General features: G+C 55.8%; 10 non-coding genes across 10 annotated transcripts; all 10 read left to right on the top strand.

The window, feature by feature from the left end:
- The first annotated feature begins 404 nt into the window (after positions 1-404).
- LOC148805692 (U2 spliceosomal RNA) lies at positions 405-591 on the top strand. Its single transcript, XR_016090115.1, has one exon. It is a non-coding gene; the product is annotated as a U2 spliceosomal RNA (small nuclear RNA).
- Positions 592-1,382: 791 nt separating this feature from the next.
- On the top strand, positions 1,383-1,573 carry LOC148805691 (U2 spliceosomal RNA). Its single transcript, XR_016090027.1, has one exon. It is a non-coding gene; the product is annotated as a U2 spliceosomal RNA (small nuclear RNA).
- Positions 1,574-2,364: 791 nt separating this feature from the next.
- On the top strand, positions 2,365-2,555 carry LOC148805690 (U2 spliceosomal RNA). The gene has a single exon (XR_016090026.1). It is a non-coding gene; the product is annotated as a U2 spliceosomal RNA (small nuclear RNA).
- A 791-nt stretch (positions 2,556-3,346) lies between these two features.
- On the top strand, positions 3,347-3,537 carry LOC148805689 (U2 spliceosomal RNA). Its single transcript, XR_016090025.1, has one exon. It is a non-coding gene; the product is annotated as a U2 spliceosomal RNA (small nuclear RNA).
- Positions 3,538-4,330: 793 nt separating this feature from the next.
- LOC148805688 (U2 spliceosomal RNA) lies at positions 4,331-4,521 on the top strand. Its single transcript, XR_016090024.1, has one exon. It is a non-coding gene; the product is annotated as a U2 spliceosomal RNA (small nuclear RNA).
- Positions 4,522-5,312: 791 nt separating this feature from the next.
- LOC148805687 (U2 spliceosomal RNA) lies at positions 5,313-5,503 on the top strand. Its single transcript, XR_016090023.1, has one exon. It is a non-coding gene; the product is annotated as a U2 spliceosomal RNA (small nuclear RNA).
- A 5,826-nt stretch (positions 5,504-11,329) lies between these two features.
- On the top strand, positions 11,330-11,513 carry LOC148805686 (U2 spliceosomal RNA). Its single transcript, XR_016090124.1, has one exon. It is a non-coding gene; the product is annotated as a U2 spliceosomal RNA (small nuclear RNA).
- Positions 11,514-12,302: 789 nt separating this feature from the next.
- Positions 12,303-12,493, top strand: LOC148805685 (U2 spliceosomal RNA). The gene has a single exon (XR_016090022.1). It is a non-coding gene; the product is annotated as a U2 spliceosomal RNA (small nuclear RNA).
- Positions 12,494-13,288: 795 nt separating this feature from the next.
- LOC148805684 (U2 spliceosomal RNA) lies at positions 13,289-13,479 on the top strand. The gene has a single exon (XR_016090021.1). It is a non-coding gene; the product is annotated as a U2 spliceosomal RNA (small nuclear RNA).
- Positions 13,480-14,272: 793 nt separating this feature from the next.
- On the top strand, positions 14,273-14,463 carry LOC148805683 (U2 spliceosomal RNA). Its single transcript, XR_016090020.1, has one exon. It is a non-coding gene; the product is annotated as a U2 spliceosomal RNA (small nuclear RNA).
- Positions 14,464-19,912: the final 5,449 nt, after the last annotated feature.

Below are 19,912 nucleotides of genomic sequence, written 5' to 3'. Positions count from 1 at the left end.
ACCTTTTCTTTCTTTTTTTCGGCAGGCAGGCAGGTGTGTGTGTGTCCCCGTCCCTCCCGAGAGAGCGCTGCCCCTTGCCTCTGCCCGCAGGTGCCGACGGTCCGCTTTCGCTTGCAGCTCACTCGGCACGGCTGCTGCTGGTGGGAGGGGCCTAAGCTAAGGAGGCCGGCCGGCTGGCGCCCCCCGCGGCTGCGGTCGTTGTCGGGCCGTTGACAGGAGATCAAAGAGCAGGGCCCCCGCCCGGGACTGGCGGGCAGGCAGGCGAGCAAGCAGGCAGGCAAGAGAGGGGGAGAGCGGAGTCCGGGCGGCCGGCAGCCGCGTGCGGACCGGGCTCCAGAGGCGTCGGCCTGCGCCGCTGCGCGCCAGCCGGACGCCCGCGCGCCCGCCCAAGGCCGGCGTCGGGCATCGCTTCTCGGCCTTTTGGCTAAGATCAAGTGTAGTATCTGTTCTTATCAGTTTAATATCTGATACGTCCCCCATCGGGGGACCACATATTAAACGGATTTTTGGAACAGGGAGCTGGATCAGGAGCTTGCTCCGTCCTCTGCATCGGCCCGGTATTGCAGCGCCTCCGGGAACGGTGCACTACCTTCTCTCAGCGGTGAAAAGACAGACGTAGCTAGCAAGCAAGCGAGGTGGACCGGAGCTCCTTCCTCTCCGGTCTCGTCTCTCGTCCATCTGTGTGTCTCTGTGTCTCTCTCTCTCCCCCTCCCCGTTCCCGTGCTCCCTCCGTGCACTTTCCCGCGCCTCGACTCTCTCGGCAAGCAGGCCGGCCCCCTTTTCGGCTCCCGTGCGTTTTCCCTCCAAAAAACTTAGTTTTTTCCTCCTTTTTCCAGGGAGGCAGGCGTGGCTTGTGTGTGTGTGTGTGTGTGTGTGTGTGTGTGTGTGTGTGTGTGTGTGTGTGTGTGTGTCCCCGTCCTTGCAGGCGGGCCCCTTTCGACAGCCGGCCGTTTTCCCTCCAAAAAACTTAGTATATACACCTTTTCTTTCTTTTTTTCGGCAGGCAGGCAGGTGTGTGTGTGTCCCCGTCCCTCCCGAGAGAGCGCTGCCCCTTGCCTCTGCCCGCAGGTGCCGACGGTCCGCTTTCGCTTGCAGCTCACTCGGCACGGCTGCTGCTGGTGGGAGGGGCCTAAGCTAAGGAGGCCGGCCGGCTGGCGCCCCCCGCGGCTGCGGTCGTTGTCGGGCCGTTGACAGGAGATCAAAGAGCAGGGCCCCCGCCCGGGACTGGCGGGCAGGCAGGCGAGCAAGCAGGCAGGCAAGAGAGGGGGAGAGCGGAGTCCGGGCGGCCGGCAGCCGCGTGCGGACCGGGCTCCAGAGGCGTCGGCCTGCGCCGCTGCGCGCCAGCCGGACGCCCGCGCGCCCGCCCAAGGCCGGCGTCGGGCATCGCTTCTCGGCCTTTTGGCTAAGATCAAGTGTAGTATCTGTTCTTATCAGTTTAATATCTGATACGTCCCCCATCGGGGGACCACATATTAAACGGATTTTTGGAACAGGGAGCTGGATCAGGAGCTTGCTCCGTCCTCTCCACGCATCGGCCCGGTATTGCAGCGCCTCCGGGAACGGTGCACTACCTTCTCTCAGCGGTGAAAAGACAGACGTAGCTAGCAAGCAAGCGAGGTGGACCGGAGCTCCTTCCTCTCCGGTCTCGTCTCTCGTCCATCTGTGTGTCTCTGTGTCTCTCTCTCTCCCCCTCCCCGTTCCCGTGCTCCCTCCGTGCACTTTCCCGCGCCTCGACTCTCTCGGCAAGCAGGCCGGCCCCCTTTTCGGCTCCCGTGCGTTTTCCCTCCAAAAAACTTAGTTTTTTCCTCCTTTTTCCAGGGAGGCAGGCGTGGCTTGTGTGTGTGTGTGTGTGTGTGTGTGTGTGTGTGTGTGTGTGTGTGTGTGTGTGTGTGTCCCCGTCCTTGCAGGCGGGCCCCTTTCGACAGCCGGCCGTTTTCCCTCCAAAAAACTTAGTATATACACCTTTTCTTTCTTTTTTTCGGCAGGCAGGCAGGTGTGTGTGTGTCCCCGTCCCTCCCGAGAGAGCGCTGCCCCTTGCCTCTGCCCGCAGGTGCCGACGGTCCGCTTTCGCTTGCAGCTCACTCGGCACGGCTGCTGCTGGTGGGAGGGGCCTAAGCTAAGGAGGCCGGCCGGCTGGCGCCCCCCGCGGCTGCGGTCGTTGTCGGGCCGTTGACAGGAGATCAAAGAGCAGGGCCCCCGCCCGGGACTGGCGGGCAGGCAGGCGAGCAAGCAGGCAGGCAAGAGAGGGGGAGAGCGGAGTCCGGGCGGCCGGCAGCCGCGTGCGGACCGGGCTCCAGAGGCGTCGGCCTGCGCCGCTGCGCGCCAGCCGGACGCCCGCGCGCCCGCCCAAGGCCGGCGTCGGGCATCGCTTCTCGGCCTTTTGGCTAAGATCAAGTGTAGTATCTGTTCTTATCAGTTTAATATCTGATACGTCCCCCATCGGGGGACCACATATTAAACGGATTTTTGGAACAGGGAGCTGGATCAGGAGCTTGCTCCGTCCTCTCCACGCATCGGCCCGGTATTGCAGCGCCTCCGGGAACGGTGCACTACCTTCTCTCAGCGGTGAAAAGACAGACGTAGCTAGCAAGCAAGCGAGGTGGACCGGAGCTCCTTCCTCTCCGGTCTCGTCTCTCGTCCATCTGTGTGTCTCTGTGTCTCTCTCTCTCCCCCTCCCCGTTCCCGTGCTCCCTCCGTGCACTTTCCCGCGCCTCGACTCTCTCGGCAAGCAGGCCGGCCCCCTTTTCGGCTCCCGTGCGTTTTCCCTCCAAAAAACTTAGTTTTTTCCTCCTTTTTCCAGGGAGGCAGGCGTGGCTTGTGTGTGTGTGTGTGTGTGTGTGTGTGTGTGTGTGTGTGTGTGTGTGTGTGTGTGTGTCCCCGTCCTTGCAGGCGGGCCCCTTTCGACAGCCGGCCGTTTTCCCTCCAAAAAACTTAGTATATACACCTTTTCTTTCTTTTTTTCGGCAGGCAGGCAGGTGTGTGTGTGTCCCCGTCCCTCCCGAGAGAGCGCTGCCCCTTGCCTCTGCCCGCAGGTGCCGACGGTCCGCTTTCGCTTGCAGCTCACTCGGCACGGCTGCTGCTGGTGGGAGGGGCCTAAGCTAAGGAGGCCGGCCGGCTGGCGCCCCCCGCGGCTGCGGTCGTTGTCGGGCCGTTGACAGGAGATCAAAGAGCAGGGCCCCCGCCCGGGACTGGCGGGCAGGCAGGCGAGCAAGCAGGCAGGCAAGAGAGGGGGAGAGCGGAGTCCGGGCGGCCGGCAGCCGCGTGCGGACCGGGCTCCAGAGGCGTCGGCCTGCGCCGCTGCGCGCCAGCCGGACGCCCGCGCGCCCGCCCAAGGCCGGCGTCGGGCATCGCTTCTCGGCCTTTTGGCTAAGATCAAGTGTAGTATCTGTTCTTATCAGTTTAATATCTGATACGTCCCCCATCGGGGGACCACATATTAAACGGATTTTTGGAACAGGGAGCTGGATCAGGAGCTTGCTCCGTCCTCTCCACGCATCGGCCCGGTATTGCAGCGCCTCCGGGAACGGTGCACTACCTTCTCTCAGCGGTGAAAAGACAGACGTAGCTAGCAAGCAAGCGAGGTGGACCGGAGCTCCTTCCTCTCCGGTCTCGTCTCTCGTCCATCTGTGTGTCTCTGTGTCTCTCTCTCTCCCCCTCCCCGTTCCCGTGCTCCCTCCGTGCACTTTCCCGCGCCTCGACTCTCTCGGCAAGCAGGCCGGCCCCCTTTTCGGCTCCCGTGCGTTTTCCCTCCAAAAAACTTAGTTTTTTCCTCCTTTTTCCAGGGAGGCAGGCGTGGCTTGTGTGTGTGTGTGTGTGTGTGTGTGTGTGTGTGTGTGTGTGTGTGTGTGTGTGTGTGTGTCCCCGTCCTTGCAGGCGGGCCCCTTTCGACAGCCGGCCGTTTTCCCTCCAAAAAACTTAGTATATACACCTTTTCTTTCTTTTTTTCGGCAGGCAGGCAGGTGTGTGTGTGTCCCCGTCCCTCCCGAGAGAGCGCTGCCCCTTGCCTCTGCCCGCAGGTGCCGACGGTCCGCTTTCGCTTGCAGCTCACTCGGCACGGCTGCTGCTGGTGGGAGGGGCCTAAGCTAAGGAGGCCGGCCGGCTGGCGCCCCCCGCGGCTGCGGTCGTTGTCGGGCCGTTGACAGGAGATCAAAGAGCAGGGCCCCCGCCCGGGACTGGCGGGCAGGCAGGCGAGCAAGCAGGCAGGCAAGAGAGGGGGAGAGCGGAGTCCGGGCGGCCGGCAGCCGCGTGCGGACCGGGCTCCAGAGGCGTCGGCCTGCGCCGCTGCGCGCCAGCCGGACGCCCGCGCGCCCGCCCAAGGCCGGCGTCGGGCATCGCTTCTCGGCCTTTTGGCTAAGATCAAGTGTAGTATCTGTTCTTATCAGTTTAATATCTGATACGTCCCCCATCGGGGGACCACATATTAAACGGATTTTTGGAACAGGGAGCTGGATCAGGAGCTTGCTCCGTCCTCTCCACGCATCGGCCCGGTATTGCAGCGCCTCCGGGAACGGTGCACTACCTTCTCTCAGCGGTGAAAAGACAGACGTAGCTAGCAAGCAAGCGAGGTGGACCGGAGCTCCTTCCTCTCCGGTCTCGTCTCTCGTCCATCTGTGTGTCTCTGTGTCTCTCTCTCTCCCCCTCCCCGTTCCCGTGCTCCCTCCGTGCACTTTCCCGCGCCTCGACTCTCTCGGCAAGCAGGCCGGCCCCCTTTTCGGCTCCCGTGCGTTTTCCCTCCAAAAAACTTAGTTTTTTCCTCCTTTTTCCAGGGAGGCAGGCGTGGCTTGTGTGTGTGTGTGTGTGTGTGTGTGTGTGTGTGTGTGTGTGTGTGTGTGTGTGTGTGTCCCCGTCCTTGCAGGCGGGCCCCTTTCGACAGCCGGCCGTTTTCCCTCCAAAAAACTTAGTATATACACCTTTTCTTTCTTTTTTTCGGCAGGCAGGCAGGTGTGTGTGTGTCCCCGTCCCTCCCGAGAGAGCGCTGCCCCTTGCCTCTGCCCGCAGGTGCCGACGGTCCGCTTTCGCTTGCAGCTCACTCGGCACGGCTGCTGCTGGTGGGAGGGGCCTAAGCTAAGGAGGCCGGCCGGCTGGCGCCCCCCGCGGCTGCGGTCGTTGTCGGGCCGTTGACAGGAGATCAAAGAGCAGGGCCCCCGCCCGGGACTGGCGGGCAGGCAGGCGAGCAAGCAGGCAGGCAAGAGAGGGGGAGAGCGGAGTCCGGGCGGCCGGCAGCCGCGTGCGGACCGGGCTCCAGAGGCGTCGGCCTGCGCCGCTGCGCGCCAGCCGGACGCCCGCGCGCCCGCCCAAGGCCGGCGTCGGGCATCGCTTCTCGGCCTTTTGGCTAAGATCAAGTGTAGTATCTGTTCTTATCAGTTTAATATCTGATACGTCCCCCATCGGGGGACCACATATTAAACGGATTTTTGGAACAGGGAGCTGGATCAGGAGCTTGCTCCGTCCTCTCCACGCATCGGCCCGGTATTGCAGCGCCTCCGGGAACGGTGCACTACCTTCTCTCAGCGGTGAAAAGACAGACGTAGCTAGCAAGCAAGCGAGGTGGACCGGAGCTCCTTCCTCTCCGGTCTCGTCTCTCGTCCATCTGTGTGTCTCTGTGTCTCTCTCTCTCCCCCTCCCCGTTCCCGTGCTCCCTCCGTGCACTTTCCCGCGCCTCGACTCTCTCGGCAAGCAGGCCGGCCCCCTTTTCGGCTCCCGTGCGTTTTCCCTCCAAAAAACTTAGTTTTTTCCTCCTTTTTCCAGGGAGGCAGGCGTGGCTTGTGTGTGTGTGTGTGTGTGTGTGTGTGTGTGTGTGTGTGTGTGTGTGTGTGTGCCCCGTCCTTGCAGGCGGGCCCCTTTCGACAGCCGGCCGTTTTCCCTCCAAAAAACTTAGTATATACACCTTTTCTTTCTTTTTTTCGGCAGGCAGGCAGGTGTGTGTGTGTCCCCGTCCCTCCCGAGAGAGCGCTGCCCCTTGCCTCTGCCCGCAGGTGCCGACGGTCCGCTTTCGCTTGCAGCTCACTCGGCACGGCTGCTGCTGGTGGGAGGGGCCTAAGCTAAGGAGGCCGGCCGGCTGGCGCCCCCCGCGGCTGCGGTCGTTGTCGGGCCGTTGACAGGAGATCAAAGAGCAGGGCCCCCGCCCGGGACTGGCGGGCAGGCAGGCGAGCAAGCAGGCAGGCAAGAGAGGGGGAGAGCGGAGTCCGGGCGGCCGGCAGCCGCGTGCGGACCGGGCTCCAGAGGCGTCGGCCTGCGCCGCTGCGCGCCAGCCGGACGCCCGCGCGCCCGCCCAAGGCCGGCGTCGGGCATCGCTTCTCGGCCTTTTGGCCAAGACCAGGGGAGAGATCGTTGGACTGCTACCAGTGCCTGCAGACGTTTGGATCCAGAGGGAATTTTCGTGTTGCTGGTTCCTGTTTTCCGGAGAGTTGCCTTTTTTTTGCAAGGAGGATACTTTGAAGACCTTTGCGAAGAGCGTCGGAAGGCTGTTTTCCCGCAATGGCCGAGGGCCAGGCCCCCCCCGGGTGGGCCAGCCAGGCTCCTCGGCTGAAATGGACCTTGCGCTTTAAATGGGTGAGAGAGAAAGAAATGATGGGTAGATATGAGTTTGAATGCAAAATTTTGTTTGGAATTTTGAAAGTTTTACCGAGTGAAGTGAAATGTCTGCAAGGAAACAGGCCTTTCGGCTTTTTTGATGCTACCTTTAACAGCGACCAGATTTACAAGAGAGTCTCTGGGATGTGTGAGGAGATGGTGAATGACGAACTGTTACGGGACTTTGACGTTTTGGGTCTGGCTCAGGACGATGTGCGATTTATAATTGTAAACATGCATGACCCCTTCATTGAGGACGACATTATTACTGCTTACCTGTGGATGCATGTGGATGTCCTGGCAGGTCCCCAGATAATTGGTGACAGATTCCGGGTCTGGAATGGGAGGCGCAGATACCAGGTGCGCCTCAGGCGGAATGTTGGGCGCGCGGACGGGTTTTCGCACCCCCCGTCGGCCTTCTTCCTGGGTCAAAGCAAAGGCTACATTTATTATCAGAACCAGCCGTCCTACTGCAGAAAGTGTTGTTCCTTCGGCCACATGGACAAAGACTGCACTGCCACCTCCTGTTCGAGGTGTGGAGCACGGGACCACACTAAAGGGAGATGTTTCCAGAAAACTTGCTCTCTGTGTGGGGATACAAACCATCTGTACAGAGAATGCGTATGGAGAGACCCGGAGATGGCCAGGGAACAAGAGAGAGGCTTCCCAGATGCCGCACCGGTGGAATCTGACTCGGAGCAAGAAGGAGATGAGGAAGACGAAAGAAGAGAGGAAGGCAAAGGAACTGAGAAGACAGAGGGGAACAGGAATGAAAACGTCGAAACAGGTGACGGCAAAGAGATCGAGGGTGAAGAGAGAGCAGAGGTGGATGTGAGTGAAGCATCAGACACCGGTTTGGACAGCAGCGGTAGCTTACCTGCTGGTCAGGTGGCTAGAGCCGTGGACCTGTTCGAGCACCTGCCGCAAGATGACCTGGCGATGGACCTGGGTGACTTCGACCTGGAGGGGAATGTGGCAGTCCAGAAAAGGCCAAGGGAGGATTCCGAAGAAGAGCTGCCTGCGGGGGAGGAGAAGAAGGCCAAGGAGGACGTTCACGCAGAGGAGGGTGTAGAGGAAGGCATGGTGATGGAGTCCTCCCCTGAGCGGGAGGAGGCTGCAGTGTCGCATTGGGGTCAGAAGGGGCACCTGTCAAGAGAAAGAGTACCGGAGTCGCCTTACCTGCGCTGCGTTTCGGTGGCTCCGAGCGTGGTGCAGTCCACTTCTGAGGAGGAAGGCTCAACCCCTTATAGGACAAGTGACACAAGTTCTTCGGAGACGGACAGCTCTGCAGAACCAGATGTGGATCCTGGGGGGAGAGATGATGGGAGGTCGAGATGACCTTCAAAATCCTAACTGTAAATGTTAGGGGATTGAAAAATAGGTCGAAAAGGATTGCTGTGTTTAAAATTTTGCGTGAAAATAAGTTTGATATATGTTTTTTACAGGAAGTGCATTTGGGTGGTGATACAGATGTGAAGCGGTTCTCTAAAGATTGGGAATCGGGGAAGTCCTTTTGGTGTGTGGGGGGAGTACACTCTTCTGGGGTTGGTATATTATTTGGGAATAACCGCATTGATGTTACAGAAACTTACTTTGTGCGGCCAGGGAGAATTCTTGTGGTGGATGGGGTATACTTAAACACAAAAATGAGATTTATAGTCGTTTATGCACCGGCGGATAGGACATCAAGGGGGGGTTTCTTTGCAGACTTAGTCCCCTGGTGTGTGACTAATAGAAAACTAGTGATTGCCGGTGATTTTAATGAAGATCTAATTAAAAGAACAGCAGGATCCCTAGAAATTAACAAATTGTTGAGGGATTTTGACCTTTTTGATAGTTTTAGTTTTAAAGGGCCCGCAGCAGTAGGGTTGATTCCCCCAGTTACTTGGAGGAATGCAGCAGGGGCCGCCAAAAGATTGGATTACGTGTTCTTGTCTCGAGGGTTGGCGATTGCTAAAGCCTCGGTCATACCCTTTTATTTTTCCGATCACGAACTGCTGGTGGTGGAGGTGGAAGGTGTGGGGGTTAAGTTTGGTCCAGGTTACTGGAAATTAAACACAGCCGTGCTGAGTGAGGACGGTTACAAGGAGCTAATTAGAGACAAATGGTCCTTTTGGCTAGGACAGAAACAAGAGTGGCCGTCATTAATTCAATGGTGGGAGTATGTTAAGTGGCAGGTGAAGCAAATCTCAATTCGGTATTGTAAGCGCCGAAACCAAAGAAAGAACTTTGAAGTGAGAAGGCTTCAAAAAGAGTTGGAAAACATGTATGAGGAGACAAACAAAGGTGCAGATTTTAATTTCTCGAAAGCCCAGGAGCTGAAGGCGCGACTTAGAGAAATTTACCTTAGACAACCCAGAGAGCTTTTAATTAGAGCTGGCATCGGCTTTCTGGATGGACAAGAAGAGGTCTCAGGTCTGCTTTTTAAATCAGTTAAAGCCAAGCGGGTTAAAAGAGCATTCGGGAGTTTGTTTACTGCAGAGGGGGAGGTGGTAAGTACTCCGCATGGAATGTTGGATGAAGCCGTAAAGTACTTTACTACTTACTTTAATAAGAGGGAGGGGGAGTCAGTAAAGGGGGTTGGTGGTTTGGAGCACATTGAGAAGAAGGTCAGTGCGGAGGAAAATAGGGCTTTAGCGACACGCATTGAGCTAGCCGAAGCTGAGGGGGCGACTCGGAGAATGAAAACTGGGAAAGTTCCGGGGGTTGATGGCATCCCGGTAGAATTTTACCTGACTTTCTGGGATTTGATAGGCTCATCGCTGCTTGAAGTCTTTCAAGCAATTCTAGATGGTGGAGATTTGGGAGACACAATGGCACAGGGAGTTTTGTCTCTGTTATTTAAGAAAGGGGATCCTAAGAGGCTAGAAAATTGGAGGCCTATCCAATTATTGTGTGTCGAATACAAAATTTTGGCAAAAATATTGTGTGATAGGTTAAAGAAAGTCCTGCCATCAGTAATACAGCCGGATCAGACCTGTGGCGTGGCGGGTAGGTCCCTACACTGGAACCTTGGCCTGCTCAGAGATACTATTGCTTGGGCAGAAGACAGACATCAGTGTCTGTTGATAGCCAGTCTTGACCAAGAAAAGGCATTCGATAGGGTGGATCATCAATGCTTATGGGATGTGTTAGATCGTTATGGAGTCAGCAGCAGTTTCATCTCTTGGCTGAAGGCCCTGTATGGAGGTGCTTCCACCAGAGTCAACATAAATGGCTTTATGAGTGAACCCTTTGATGTAAGCAAGGGTGTCAGACAAGGCTGTCCTTTGTCCCCAATCTTATATGTGGTCTACGTAGAGCCACTACTGGAGATGATAAGACGAGATAGAAGGGTTGAGGGTATAGTGATCCCGGGAAGCGGAGGCCTCCAAACTAAAGTGTTGGCCTACGCGGATGATGTTGTCCTAACTTTGAGCTCAGACAGAAGCCTTTTAGTCGCACTGGAGCTGATAGAAGTCTTTAACCAATGCACAGGTGCAAGACTGAACAGAAATAAGAGCAGTGTGCAGTATTTCGGCCCATGGAGTAACAGGGATGAGGTGGTAGGAGGTCTGTCTCTAGAAATGAATTCCTTGAAGATACTAGGGGTGTGTTTTGATAGGGAAGGGGCTGGAAGAAGGAATTGGGAGACTCGGTTATCCCAGGTGAGTAGCAAACTCGGCCTATGGAAAAAAAGATCACTGTCCTATTCAGGGAAGGTTTTGGTTCTCAAAGGTGACATCTTACCAAGTCTCGTGCACATTGCAAAGGTCTTTCCTATGCCTGCTTGTTTCAGACGCTCCTTAACTAAGATGGTTTTTGATTTTGTATGGGGGGGTGGTTATGAGTATGTGAAGCGTCTAGATATGTACAGGGACATCAGTGAGGGAGGCAGAGAAGTCCCAGATTTACCCATTAAACTAGACGCCATATTTGTGGCTGATCTGTGTAAAGCGGTAGATGACAAGATCTTATACAAACATCAGTTCTTTGTTCGGCTCTGGTTCGCCTGGGTCGTCAGGCCTTCAGAAGTGTGGAGGAATGACGTTCCCAAGGCTGAAATCCTACCATGGTTCTACGAACATGCGGCCGTATGGTTAAGGAAGTACGCAAAAGATGCGGACAGGCCAGTGATTATCTCCCACAGGCTCTTATATAAGACAGCTAAGAGCAGTGAAAAGGGATCCAATGTTGTGGTTCCCACTGATGTATGGAAAAGGGTGCAACCTAAGAGCCTGGATAACAGGCTCAAAGATTTAAATTGGATGTGTGTGTGGGGACGTCTGCCAGTAAGGGAGGTGATGCACAGACATAAGCTGGCTCGTTCAGCGACTTGCCCAAGACCGCAATGTGCAGAGGTGGAGTCAATCACTCATGTGTTCTGGGGTTGCAGGATTGCAAAAGCAGTGTGGGGGCAGATGTCGGACCTTTTTAATAAATTGGAACCGGGGTTTGTTCTATCTGGAGATAAAATCCTGAGACGGTGGAGCAGGTCTTCAAGATCTGTGAGACGTGACCTTGTAATCTGGTTTTTAATCAGTATAGTAAAATTTGTGTTATGGGGATCGAGAAACAATCTGGTCAAACATGGTCATGTGGAAGGGGCTGGGGCAATATGTGGGAGGGTTCGTTTTGAGCTGCATAAGATGTTGTCAGTAGAGGTGCGTAGGTGGGGTTTTCACGCAGCAAAAGAAAAATGGAAACCGCTGTTGGACTAATGGAATAAGTTTTGCCGTTGGTGGATTGTGATTTATGTTCTGTGATTTTGTCTTGTATTGTTATAATAAATGTAAAAAAAAAAAAAATCTGTTCTTATCAGTTTAATATCTGATACGTCCCCCATCGGGGGACCACATATTAAACGGATTTTTGGAACAGGGAGCTGGATCAGGAGCTTGCTCCGTCCTCTCCACGCATCGGCCCGGTATTGCAGCGCCTCCGGGAACGGTGCACTACCTTCTCTCAGCGGTGAAAAGACAGACGTAGCTAGCAAGCAAGCGAGGTGGACCGGAGCTCCTTCCTCTCCGGTCTCGTCTCTCGTCCATCTGTGTGTCTCTGTGTCTCTCTCTCTCCCCCTCCCCGTTCCCGTGCTCCCTCCGTGCACTTTCCCGCGCCTCGACTCTCTCGGCAAGCAGGCCGGCCCCCTTTTCGGCTCCCGTGCGTTTTCCCTCCAAAAAACTTAGTTTTTTCCTCCTTTTTCCAGGGAGGCAGGCGTGGCTTGTGTGTGTGTGTGTGTGTGTGTGTGTGTGTGTGTGTGTGTGTGTGTGTGTGTGTGTCCCCGTCCTTGCAGGCGGGCCCCTTTCGACAGCCGGCCGTTTTCCCTCCAAAAAACTTAGTATATACACCTTTTCTTTCTTTTTTTCGGCAGGCAGGCAGGTGTGTGTGTGTCCCCGTCCCTCCCGAGAGAGCGCTGCCCCTTGCCTCTGCCCGCAGGTGCCGACGGTCCGCTTTCGCTTGCAGCTCACTCGGCACGGCTGCTGCTGGTGGGAGGGGCCTAAGCTAAGGAGGCCGGCCGGCTGGCGCCCCCCGCGGCTGCGGTCGTTGTCGGGCCGTTGACAGGAGATCAAAGAGCAGGGCCCCCGCCCGGGACTGGCGGGCAGGCAGGCGAGCAAGCAGGCAGGCAAGAGAGGGGGAGAGCGGAGTCCGGGCGGCCGGCAGCCGCGTGCGGACCGGGCTCCAGAGGCGTCGGCCTGCGCCGCTGCGCGCCAGCCGGACGCCCGCGCGCCCGCCCAAGGCCGGCGTCGGGCATCGCTTCTCGGCCTTTTGGCTAAGATCAAGTGTAGTATCTGTTCTTATCAGTTTAATATCTGATACGTCCCCCATCGGGGGACCACATATTAAACGGATTTTTGGAACAGGGAGCTGGATCAGGAGCTTGCTCCGTCCTCTCCACGCATCGGCCCGGTATTGCAGCGCCTCCGGGAACGGTGCACTACCTTCTCTCAGCGGTGAAAAGACAGACGTAGCTAGCAAGCAAGCGAGGTGGACCGGAGCTCCTTCCTCTCCGGTCTCGTCTCTCGTCCATCTGTGTGTCTCTGTGTCTCTCTCTCTCCCCCTCCCCGTTCCCGTGCTCCCTCCGTGCACTTTCCCGCGCCTCGACTCTCTCGGCAAGCAGGCCGGCCCCCTTTTCGGCTCCCGTGCGTTTTCCCTCCAAAAAACTTAGTTTTTTCCTCCTTTTTCCAGGGAGGCAGGCGTGGCTTGTGTGTGTGTGTGTGTGTGTGTGTGTGTGTGTGTGTGTGTGTGTGTGTGTGTGTGTGTGTGTCCCCGTCCTTGCAGGCGGGCCCCTTTCGACAGCCGGCCGTTTTCCCTCCAAAAAACTTAGTATATACACCTTTTCTTTCTTTTTTTCGGCAGGCAGGCAGGTGTGTGTGTGTCCCCGTCCCTCCCGAGAGAGCGCTGCCCCTTGCCTCTGCCCGCAGGTGCCGACGGTCCGCTTTCGCTTGCAGCTCACTCGGCACGGCTGCTGCTGGTGGGAGGGGCCTAAGCTAAGGAGGCCGGCCGGCTGGCGCCCCCCGCGGCTGCGGTCGTTGTCGGGCCGTTGACAGGAGATCAAAGAGCAGGGCCCCCGCCCGGGACTGGCGGGCAGGCAGGCGAGCAAGCAGGCAGGCAAGAGAGGGGGAGAGCGGAGTCCGGGCGGCCGGCAGCCGCGTGCGGACCGGGCTCCAGAGGCGTCGGCCTGCGCCGCTGCGCGCCAGCCGGACGCCCGCGCGCCCGCCCAAGGCCGGCGTCGGGCATCGCTTCTCGGCCTTTTGGCTAAGATCAAGTGTAGTATCTGTTCTTATCAGTTTAATATCTGATACGTCCCCCATCGGGGGACCACATATTAAACGGATTTTTGGAACAGGGAGCTGGATCAGGAGCTTGCTCCGTCCTCTCCACGCATCGGCCCGGTATTGCAGCGCCTCCGGGAACGGTGCACTACCTTCTCTCAGCGGTGAAAAGACAGACGTAGCTAGCAAGCAAGCGAGGTGGACCGGAGCTCCTTCCTCTCCGGTCTCGTCTCTCGTCCATCTGTGTGTCTCTGTGTCTCTCTCTCTCCCCCTCCCCGTTCCCGTGCTCCCTCCGTGCACTTTCCCGCGCCTCGACTCTCTCGGCAAGCAGGCCGGCCCCCTTTTCGGCTCCCGTGCGTTTTCCCTCCAAAAAACTTAGTTTTTTCCTCCTTTTTCCAGGGAGGCAGGCGTGGCTTGTGTGTGTGTGTGTGTGTGTGTGTGTGTGTGTGTGTGTGTGTGTGTGTGTGTGTGTGTGTCCCCGTCCTTGCAGGCGGGCCCCTTTCGACAGCCGGCCGTTTTCCCTCCAAAAAACTTAGTATATACACCTTTTCTTTCTTTTTTTCGGCAGGCAGGCAGGTGTGTGTGTGTCCCCGTCCCTCCCGAGAGAGCGCTGCCCCTTGCCTCTGCCCGCAGGTGCCGACGGTCCGCTTTCGCTTGCAGCTCACTCGGCACGGCTGCTGCTGGTGGGAGGGGCCTAAGCTAAGGAGGCCGGCCGGCTGGCGCCCCCCGCGGCTGCGGTCGTTGTCGGGCCGTTGACAGGAGATCAAAGAGCAGGGCCCCCGCCCGGGACTGGCGGGCAGGCAGGCGAGCAAGCAGGCAGGCAAGAGAGGGGGAGAGCGGAGTCCGGGCGGCCGGCAGCCGCGTGCGGACCGGGCTCCAGAGGCGTCGGCCTGCGCCGCTGCGCGCCAGCCGGACGCCCGCGCGCCCGCCCAAGGCCGGCGTCGGGCATCGCTTCTCGGCCTTTTGGCTAAGATCAAGTGTAGTATCTGTTCTTATCAGTTTAATATCTGATACGTCCCCCATCGGGGGACCACATATTAAACGGATTTTTGGAACAGGGAGCTGGATCAGGAGCTTGCTCCGTCCTCTCCACGCATCGGCCCGGTATTGCAGCGCCTCCGGGAACGGTGCACTACCTTCTCTCAGCGGTGAAAAGACAGACGTAGCTAGCAAGCAAGCGAGGTGGACCGGAGCTCCTTCCTCTCCGGTCTCGTCTCTCGTCCATCTGTGTGTCTCTGTGTCTCTCTCTCTCCCCCTCCCCGTTCCCGTGCTCCCTCCGTGCACTTTCCCGCGCCTCGACTCTCTCGGCAAGCAGGCCGGCCCCCTTTTCGGCTCCCGTGCGTTTTCCCTCCAAAAAACTTAGTTTTTTCCTCCTTTTTCCAGGGAGGCAGGCGTGGCTTGTGTGTGTGTGTGTGTGTGTGTGTGTGTGTGTGTGTGTGTGTGTGTGTGTGTGTGTGTCCCCGTCCTTGCAGGCGGGCCCCTTTCGACAGCCGGCCGTTTTCCCTCCAAAAAACTTAGTATATACACCTTTTCTTTCTTTTTTTCGGCAGGCAGGCAGGTGTGTGTGTGTCCCCGTCCCTCCCGAGAGAGCGCTGCCCCTTGCCTCTGCCCGCAGGTGCCGACGGTCCGCTTTCGCTTGCAGCTCACTCGGCACGGCTGCTGCTGGTGGGAGGGGCCTAAGCTAAGGAGGCCGGCCGGCTGGCGCCCCCCGCGGCTGCGGTCGTTGTCGGGCCGTTGACAGGAGATCAAAGAGCAGGGCCCCCGCCCGGGACTGGCGGGCAGGCAGGCGAGCAAGCAGGCAGGCAAGAGAGGGGGAGAGCGGAGTCCGGGCGGCCGGCAGCCGCGTGCGGACCGGGCTCCAGAGGCGTCGGCCTGCGCCGCTGCGCGCCAGCCGGACGCCCGCGCGCCCGCCCAAGGCCGGCGTCGGGCATCGCTTCTCGGCCTTTTGGCCAAGACCAGGGGAGAGATCGTTGGACTGCTACCAGTGCCTGCAGACGTTTGGATCCAGAGGGAATTTTCGTGTTGCTGGTTCCTGTTTTCCGGAGAGTTGCCTTTTTTTTGCAAGGAGGATACTTTGAAGACCTTTGCGAAGAGCGTCGGAAGGCTGTTTTCCCGCAATGGCCGAGGGCCAGGCCCCCCCCGGGTGGGCCAGCCAGGCTCCTCGGCTGAAATGGACCTTGCGCTTTAAATGGGTGAGAGAGAAAGAAATGATGGGTAGATATGAGTTTGAATGCAAAATTTTGTTTGGAATTTTGAAAGTTTTACCGAGTGAAGTGAAATGTCTGCAAGGAAACAGGCCTTTCGGCTTTTTTGATGCTACCTTTAACAGCGACCAGATTTACAAGAGAGTCTCTGGGATGTGTGAGGAGATGGTGAATGACGAACTGTTACGGGACTTTGACGTTTTGGGTCTGGCTCAGGACGATGTGCGATTTATAATTGTAAACATGCATGACCCCTTCATTGAGGACGACATTATTACTGCTTACCTGTGGATGCATGTGGATGTCCTGGCAGGTCCCCAGATAATTGGTGACAGATTCCGGGTCTGGAATGGGAGGCGCAGATACCAGGTGCGCCTCAGGCGGAATGTTGGGCGCGCGGACGGGTTTTCGCACCCCCCGTCGGCCTTCTTCCTGGGTCAAAGCAAAGGCTACATTTATTATCAGAACCAGCCGTCCTACTGCAGAAAGTGTTGTTCCTTCGGCCACATGGACAAAGACTGCACTGCCACCTCCTGTTCGAGGTGTGGAGCACGGGACCACACTAAAGGGAGATGTTTCCAGAAAACTTGCTCTCTGTGTGGGGATACAAACCATCTGTACAGAGAATGCGTATGGAGAGACCCGGAGATGGCCAGGGAACAAGAGAGAGGCTTCCCAGATGCCGCACCGGTGGAATCTGACTCGGAGCAAGAAGGAGATGAGGAAGACGAAAGAAGAGAGGAAGGCAAAGGAACTGAGAAGACAGAGGGGAACAGGAATGAAAACGTCGAAACAGGTGACGGCAAAGAGATCGAGGGTGAAGAGAGAGCAGAGGTGGATGTGAGTGAAGCATCAGACACCGGTTTGGACAGCAGCGGTAGCTTACCTGCTGGTCAGGTGGCTAGAGCCGTGGACCTGTTCGAGCACCTGCCGCAAGATGACCTGGCGATGGACCTGGGTGACTTCGACCTGGAGGGGAATGCGGCAGTCCAGAAAAGGCCAAGGGAGGATTCCGAAGAAGAGCTGCCTGCGGGGGAGGAGAAGAAGGCCAAGGAGGACGTTCACGCAGAGGAGGGTGTAGAGGAAGGCATGGTGATGGAGTCCTCCCCTGAGCGGGAGGAGGCTGCAGTGTCGCATTGGGGTCAGAAGGGGCACCTGTCAAGAGAAAGAGTACCGGAGTCGCCTTACCTGCGCTGCGTTTCGGTGGCTCCGAGCGTGGTGCAGTCCACTTCTGAGGAGGAAGGCTCAACCCCTTATAGGACAAGTGACACAAGTTCTTCGGAGACGGACAGCTCTGCAGAACCAGATGTGGATCCTGGGGGGAGAGATGATGGGAGGTCGAGATGACCTTCAAAATCCTAACTGTAAATGTTAGGGGATTGAAAAATAGGTCGAAAAGGATTGCTGTGTTTAAAATTTTGCGTGAAAATAAGTTTGATATATGTTTTTTACAGGAAGTGCATTTGGGTGGTGATACAGATGTGAAGCGGTTCTCTAAAGATTGGGAATCGGGGAAGTCCTTTTGGTGTGTGGGGGGAGTACACTCTTCTGGGGTTGGTATATTATTTGGGAATAACCGCATTGATGTTACAGAAACTTACTTTGTGCGGCCAGGGAGAATTCTTGTGGTGGATGGGGTATACTTAAACACAAAAATGAGATTTATAGTCGTTTATGCACCGGCGGATAGGACATCAAGGGGGGGTTTCTTTGCAGACTTAGTCCCCTGGTGTGTGACTAATAGAAAACTAGTGATTGCCGGTGATTTTAATGAAGATCTAATTAAAAGAACAGCAGGATCCCTAGAAATTAACAAATTGTTGAGGGATTTTGACCTTTTTGATAGTTTTAGTTTTAAAGGGCCCGCAGCAGTAGGGTTGATTCCCCCAGTTACTTGGAGGAATGCAGCAGGGGCCGCCAAAAGATTGGATTACGTGTTCTTGTCTCGAGGGTTGGCGATTGCTAAAGCCTCGGTCATACCCTTTTATTTTTCCGATCACGAACTGCTGGTGGTGGAGGTGGAAGGTGTGGGGGTTAAGTTTGGTCCAGGTTACTGGAAATTAAACACAGCCGTGCTGAGTGAGGACGGTTACAAGGAGCTAATTAGAGACAAATGGTCCTTTTGGCTAGGACAGAAACAAGAGTGGCCGTCATTAATTCAATGGTGGGAGTATGTTAAGTGGCAGGTGAAGCAAATCTCAATTCGGTATTGTAAGCGCCGAAACCAAAGAAAGAACTTTGAAGTGAGAAGGCTTCAAAAAGAGTTGGAAAACATGTATGAGGAGACAAACAAAGGTGCAGATTTTAATTTCTCGAAAGCCCAGGAGCTGAAGGCGCGACTTAGAGAAATTTACCTTAGACAACCCAGAGAGCTTTTAATTAGAGCTGGCATCGGCTTTCTGGATGGACAAGAAGAGGTCTCAGGTCTGCTTTTTAAATCAGTTAAAGCCAAGCGGGTTAAAAGAGCATTCGGGAGTTTGTTTACTGCAGAGGGGGAGGTGGTAAGTACTCCGCATGGAATGTTGGATGAAGCCGTAAAGTACTTTACTACTTACTTTAATAAGAGGGAGGGGGAGTCAGTAAAGGGGGTTGGTGGTTTGGAGCACATTGAGAAGAAGGTCAGTGCGGAGGAAAATAGGGCTTTAGCGACACGCATTGAGCTAGCCGAAGCTGAGGGGGCGACTCGGAGAATGAAAACTGGGAAAGTTCCGGGGGTTGATGGCATCCCGGTAGAATTTTACCTGACTTTCTGGGATTTGATAGGCTCATCGCTGCTTGAAGTCTTTCAAGCAATTCTAGATGGTGGAGATTTGGGAGACACAATGGCACAGGGAGTTTTGTCTCTGTTATTTAAGAAAGGGGATCCTAAGAGGCTAGAAAATTGGAGGCCTATCCAATTATTGTGTGTCGAATACAAAATTTTGGCAAAAATATTGTGTGATAGGTTAAAGAAAGTCCTGCCATCAGTAATACAGCCGGATCAGACCTGTGGCGTGGCGGGTAGGTCCCTACACTGGAACCTTGGCCTGCTCAGAGATACTATTGCTTGGGCAGAAGACAGACATCAGTGTCTGTTGATAGCCAGTCTTGACCAAGAAAAGGCATTCGATAGGGTGGATCATCAATGCTTATGGGATGTGTTAGATCGTTATGGAGTCAGCAGCAGTTTCATCTCTTGGCTGAAGGCCCTGTATGGAGGTGCTTCCACCAGAGTCAACATAAATGGCTTTATGAGTGAACCCTTTGATGTAAGCAAGGGTGTCAGACAAGGCTGTCCTTTGTCCCCAATCTTATATGTGGTCTACGTAGAGCCACTACTGGAGATGATAAGACGAGATAGAAGGGTTGAGGGTATAGTGATCCCGGGAAGCGGAGGCCTCCAAACTAAAGTGTTGGCCTACGCGGATGATGTTGTCCTAACTTTGAGCTCAGACAGAAGCCTTTTAGTCGCACTGGAGCTGATAGAAGTCTTTAACCAATGCACAGGTGCAAGACTGAACAGAAATAAGAGCAGTGTGCAGTATTTCGGCCCATGGAGTAACAGGGATGAGGTGGTAGGAGGTCTGTCTCTAGAAATGAATTCCTTGAAGATACTAGGGGTGTGTTTTGATAGGGAAGGGGCTGGAAGAAGGAATTGGGAGACTCGGTTATCCCAGGTGAGTAGCAAACTCGGCCTATGGAAAAAAAGATCACTGTCCTATTCAGGGAAGGTTTTGGTTCTCAAAGGTGACATCTTACCAAGTCTCGTGCACATTGCAAAGGTCTTTCCTATGCCTGCTTGTTTCAGACGCTCCTTAACTAAGATGGTTTTTGATTTTGTATGGGGGGGTGGTTATGAGTATGTGAAGCGTCTAGATATGTACAGGGACATCAGTGAGGGAGGCAGAGAAGTCCCAGATTTACCCATTAAACTAGACGCCATATTTGTGGCTGATCTGTGTAAAGCGGTAGATGACAAGATCTTATACAAACATCAGTTCTTTGTTCGGCTCTGGTTCGCCTGGGTCGTCAGGCCTTCAGAAGTGTGGAGGAATGACGTTCCCAAGGCTGAAATCCTACCATGGTTCTACGAACATGCGGCCGTATGGTTAAGGAAGTACGCAAAAGATGCGGACAGGCCAGTGATTATCTCCCACAGGCTCTTATATAAGACAGCTAAGAGCAGTGAAAAGGGATCCAATGTTGTGGTTCCCACTGATGTATGGAAAAGGGTGCAACCTAAGAGCCTGGATAACAGGCTCAAAGATTTAAATTGGATGTGTGTGTGGGGACGTCTGCCAGTAAGGGAGGTGATGCACAGACATAAGCTGGCTCGTTCAGCGACTTGCCCAAGACCGCAATGTGCAGAGGTGGAGTCAATCACTCATGTGTTCTGGGGTTGCA

This window comes from Atractosteus spatula, unplaced genomic scaffold (genome assembly GCF_055471065.1).
Source record: "Atractosteus spatula isolate fAtrSpa1 unplaced genomic scaffold, fAtrSpa1.hap1 Scaffold_67, whole genome shotgun sequence".
Lineage (NCBI taxonomy): Eukaryota > Metazoa > Chordata > Actinopteri > Semionotiformes > Lepisosteidae > Atractosteus > Atractosteus spatula.
The sequence above is the reverse complement of the archived record's forward strand: the minus strand, read 5'-3'. Positions and strand labels throughout refer to the sequence as shown.